This window comes from Bidens hawaiensis, unplaced genomic scaffold, assembly GCF_021521415.1.
Source record: "Bidens hawaiensis isolate Kalapana, Puna unplaced genomic scaffold, B.hawaiensis_p1.1 tig00014910_1, whole genome shotgun sequence".
Classification (NCBI taxonomy): Eukaryota; Viridiplantae; Streptophyta; class Magnoliopsida; order Asterales; family Asteraceae; genus Bidens; species Bidens hawaiensis.
Genome location: NW_027492323.1, coordinates 67,189 through 72,736, shown reverse-complemented (window position 1 = coordinate 72,736; position 5,548 = coordinate 67,189). Strand labels below are relative to the sequence as shown.

Sequence of the window (5,548 nt, the reverse complement as noted above, 5' to 3'; positions counted from 1 at the left end):
GTTTGATTCGAAAGATTATATGAATACTAGAGAGACCGAACTGTAGTGTCGATTTCGCTTATTGTATACAGAGAGGAAACCTAGGATGTGTAAATGAACCTAATGCCATTTGGACTGAAATTATGTGGTGATATCAAGGTCAAAAATGTCTTCATACATTTGTGGAAGATATTTGGTTTTAATGCGACAGTTTTTGTCTATTACAAAGTTTTTTTTGTTTGTTTGTTGTGTTTTTGCCTCAATTGTCATGTTTACACATACACCTCTCTCCACTTGAGTATTTTTATATATGAGTGTGCGTTGGGGTGTAAACCAAACAAGCCCGAGCTCAATTAGGCTTTAGCTCGGCTCATTTTAAGCTCTTTTTTTTTAAAGTTTGAGCTTGGGTTGTAAGACGTAATTTCAAGCTCGAGTTTGGTTTGGGCTCGGCTCGTTTATTTTTTATTAATAATGTATACTTTTTTAGTTATCATTTATATATTGAGAAAAACTTTATACTAGCCTAGGCTAGGCTTGAGCTCGTGTGTAACTTAAACGAACCACAGTTTGACTCGAGCTTGGTCCAAACTAGTTAAAACTGAAAAAATATACTAACGCTTATCAAGGCTTGACAAGTGTAAAGTGTAAACGATCTTTCTATACGAGGCTTGAGCACATACTCGATAACCAAACAAGTGTTACTTGATGCGTGGGCTTGGTTGCCTGGTTGGGGTTCAAGGATGAGCAAATGATACCGGGTACCGGTATTGGTACCAAATCGCTTATCGTCAGTACCAAGTACCGACTTTTTGACGTTTTGGGCTTGATGATGCTCGGCATGTTTTAAGTTTTTATCAATCCTAATCCGACCATATTAACTCGAAATCCGAACGAGTTGACCCAATTAACAGTGATATATTTACCCATGTCTTATATAAAAACAAATAACCAATTATATCATAGGACACATCTAGGATAAAGAAAAAACTTTAGATAAAATAATATTAAATCAAAATGAGAGAAGTTTTTGACTTTTTGTTGATGATGTGATATAAGTTATAACGAATCAACTGAATTTGTGATAATGAATATAAACTTTAATATATCAATATTTTTTTAATTTAAAGATAATGTCATGGCATGTGTCATAATTATATTTACTAATTTTGTGGGTGCAAGGGCACTTATTACAATGGAAAATAAGCATGTATATCACTTTCTTGATAAGTCTTTATATCTCATGTTTTATAGGGTGATATGGACCACACTATTTTATGGTGAATCCAATTTTAAATGCAAGTCATATTGAGGAGTCTAGATATTTAATTTGCAATGATTTATAGGATTGGTGACTAGTGAGCATGTGCCTTGGTCCATCATGTGAGCCATATGGACCATATGCAATATGCCTTCCCATATCTGATCCGACCTGACCTGATACTGGTTTCTATCCATTCCTTACCTGTGGATAGGATCTGGTATTGAATTTCTCTCCGGAGCCATACCCGGTATCAGAACCGACCCGGACTGCTGGAACTTAAACTGTAAATACCCGGTCAAAACTCGACCCGACCCTATCCGAAACCCGAAAAAATCCAGTCCAATACCCGACTGTACCCAAAACCGATTCTTACCTGACATGGTTATGACTTTTGTTGATCATACCTGGAAACGATTTCTGCCCGGTTCCATTTTCTAAAAGTACCCATTTTATACACCTCTATTTATACAATACAAATATGTTATATAATATATATATATATATATATAACATATATGATTAAGAATAAAATATATGATTAATAATTAAGTTATCTGCACCACAAAGTAAGAAGATTCGAAAAACTATGATGTCATAAATATTTTGTAAAAAATATTTAATTTATTGATCAGTTTCCAGAACAATTTAAATAGTCAAATATGAACCTTATAATTCATTTTTACCGAAAAGGTTTGATTGATTTTGTCAATGATGAAGGAAAAAGTCGGTATGTAAAAAATTACTACAATTAAAGAGATTATATATGAACTTGGTCTGTCATGTTTACATATGATTCGATTTCAGACTTTGAGCATCAAGTGATTTGAAGAGCTCTATCTAAATACCATATTTTTTTGGATAGAACTAAAATAAACCGCATCTTTTTGTGGTATTTATTATTGATGGGAAATCACACATGCCAAAGGTATGTACTATTTTTGTAGTAGCAAAAATATTTTTTTTATTAATAAAAGAGTTTGCAAATTTTAAATTCAAACATGCAAATTTTAAATTCAAACACATTTTCATGCTAATGTCAATTCTCAAAATTATTGTTTCACGTTATGTTTTTTCACTAAAATTTAGTAGAAAATATAACGGACGATCGATTCAGTGACAAACTGTGTGTTTAGTTTGAGTGATTAATAATGACAAAAGTGTAATTTTATAAACTTAAACATCAAACGTGTAATATGAACCTCCCATAAAAACTATCCGTGTAATCCTTTCTATAAATTTATGCAGTTTCATTTTTAACTTCGTAATTAATATCTTAACCTTGTTAACTTTAGAAATTTCTACATAGAATTTATTTTTGTGGAAGTAAAGACTTTAAATTATTTTTAACTTTTACTATTAGTAGTTATAATTTATTAATTGTCATTTATTCGCTTTATTTTAGGTTTTAATTTCTAAATTATTATACACATATTTTGGTAGACATTTCAATGCGCAATTGGTGGCTTCTATTATAACAGTTTACCCAAATAGTCAAATACAAAAGACTTCAATGGTGGTAGTGGATATAAATTTTAGAATTATTCATATCATGATGTCATGTTATTGTCATACTTACAATTTATTTTGAACTTTCAATTTATTATTTATTTATTATTTATTCATAACTGTATATTCCATGATTGAATTGGTTGTCAATATTCTTAACGATCTACATCAGTCCCGAGTATTATAGAGGCGTGAAGATCGGCCTTAGCGTTTCTACAATAATAGCACATGTTGCTTGAGAACGTAACGATTGAAAGGAGGCATTAGCGAACATTAACTATTATATATGTTTTTTACTAAAAAACGATAATGATGTAATGAAATACGTCTCTTAACGAACATTAAACGTTACCTATAATCAAAATACAACACATTGTCAAACATGCCACCTCACATAACAATATAATGAAATCATTAAAATATTATATATTGATTCATCATCCATTAGATTTTAAACATTAAAGGTGCATCAAACAATAGAAATTTATAGCATTTGTCACTCTCATTTGCCAACAAATACAAAATAAAAAAAGTTACATGTGTTTTTTGTATATTTATATCTTTTCTTAAAACACATTGTCTTTTTTACTCATTCTCAAGATTGCTACCGGCAACATCCACAACAAACCGGTATCTAACATCATTTTTCGCCAACCTTTCCATCGCGGTGTTGATATAATCCATCTTCACGACCTCAATTGTCGATCTCACTCCTTTCTCCTTGCAGAATTCGAGCATCTCTTGAGTCTCTTTCATGCTACCGATGAAGGTTCCTGTGATCGTCTTCCTCCCTTATAGAACACACAAATATAAAAGTTAGAACCATACGTTTACTTAACTATACTATGAAAAATGAATGGATATATTATGAAAAAAAAAAAGGCAAACCAAGCATGAGGAGAGGGGAGACGAATTGCAACGGGACGTTGATCACACCCATGATGATTAATTTTCCGTCAAGTTTCAATAAAGACAGACTAGGCTCCAGAGGATGGTGAACCGGAACTGTATCAATAATATAATCAAAAGAGTCGGCTAACTCTTGCATCCGGTTAACATCAGAGCTAATGAGGTAATCATCAGCTCCAAGAACATCAAGAGCCTCTTCTTTCTTCTTATCCGAAGAAGAAATAACAGTCACATGATGCCCCATGGCTTTAGCTATTAAAACCCCCATGTGTCCCACACCACCGAGCCCAAGTATGCCTCCTTTTAACCCACTCCCCTTTAGTCCGAAGTGGTTCAATGGGCTGTACACGGTCACCCCAGCGCATAACAGTGGCGCCACTTGCTCCGGTGACATCCCCTCTGGTATCTTAACCACAAACCTAAATTTCACATAGAAAAAAAAATTGATTAAAAATATAATCAAATTTTTTTAATTCATTCGAGGAAAAACACAGTGAACATAAATTACTTTTGATGAACGACCATAGAGCCAGCAAAGCCGCCTTGAGTGGGTTTGCCGTCGGTGTAAACATCGTTGTACGACCAAATCTTCTTGTTGCAATACTGTTCAACCTCGGCATTACAAGGGCGACAATTGTTGCAACAACCAACCAAACACCCAACTCCAACAGTGTCCCCTACCTTAAATTTGGTAACTTCTGGTCCACCTCAGTTACCTCACCCACAACTTCATGCCTACATCCACCAACAACAAAACAACACATGAAAATAAGGAACAATATTATCACCTTATCTTCACAATAATTGTTTACTTTATTCAAAATCATACCACACACAATAAAGTTAATAATCCCATCCATCCCCACCATGCTACTTTTTAGCTTATTATTTTAATAGGTTATTTACGATTATTATAATTAGTTTAAAATAATTTAAGGGATAGGTGAAAAGTGATTGAAAATAAAGATAAAAAGTGTGTTGTTAAATGGGTTAAATTAATACCATTCACTTTTATATTCTATGCTTATAAACTTTTTCAATAAAGGGTGTTTGTGCTTGTAATAATATGTAACAAAACATATTTTTTTATGGGATTAATTTTGTGACAATTAGCTAATAGTAAATTAAATCTTTATGCACTAAAAGTTAAGGATGAAATCATAAAACTAACCCAGGAACCATGGGATAATTCGACATTCCAAGGTCGTTTTTAATCTGATGAAGATCGGTATGACAAACACCGCAACATATCACCTTAATTAACACGTCTTCAGCTCCAGTATTTCTACACATAAATAAATTTCAACTAATCAGCATATTACTGATCAGTTCTATAATATCTCATTTATGTTATATCATATCATATCATATAATAATATATAATATATGCAGAAGTGAGAGAAAGGGTACCGGAGAGGGTAGGTGTAGGGGGACAGAACACCCGAGGAATCTCTGGCAGCCCATCCGGTAGTCTTTCTCTCCTCTTTCAAGCTTCCCATAATTTTCGGAGACGATTTGTATAGAGAGAAAGTGTGTGATTTTTTGATGGCATGGACAAATGACAAAGGTGGATTATATATATGTGTAGATAGCCAAAGAGGGCTGCTTTCTTATAAAGTCAATATGTTTTTTGTTTATGAAGCAACGTGTAACATAATGTATTATTTTATTTGTTGTAGACAAGTTGAAAGGTTTGATGATCTGTGATTTATATTTAAAAAAATGTTTCTTTTAACTGTTTAAGTATATTATTATAGTGTGAATGTATCTAAATTGCTGATATCAATAATATGATCATGACAAGGAAATGGTAAGTAAAATGCTATTATAAATTATTTAACTATTATATATAGATTTGATCATGATATGTGAAGTTGATCAATCGCAATAAAG

The 5,548-nt window shown here is 32.6% G+C and overlaps 1 pseudogene across 1 annotated transcript; it reads right to left on the bottom strand.

Moving 5' to 3' along the window:
* Positions 1 to 3,311: 3,311 nt before the first annotated feature.
* Positions 3,312 to 5,303, bottom strand: LOC143548090 (cinnamyl alcohol dehydrogenase 1-like; annotated as a pseudogene). The gene is made up of 5 exons (XR_013137884.1): positions 5,066 to 5,303; positions 4,827 to 4,940; positions 4,164 to 4,390; positions 3,635 to 4,074; positions 3,312 to 3,537 (listed from the first exon to the last, which is right to left on the bottom strand). The product of XR_013137884.1 is annotated as a cinnamyl alcohol dehydrogenase 1-like (transcript).
* Between the last annotated feature and the right edge of the window lie 245 nt (positions 5,304 to 5,548).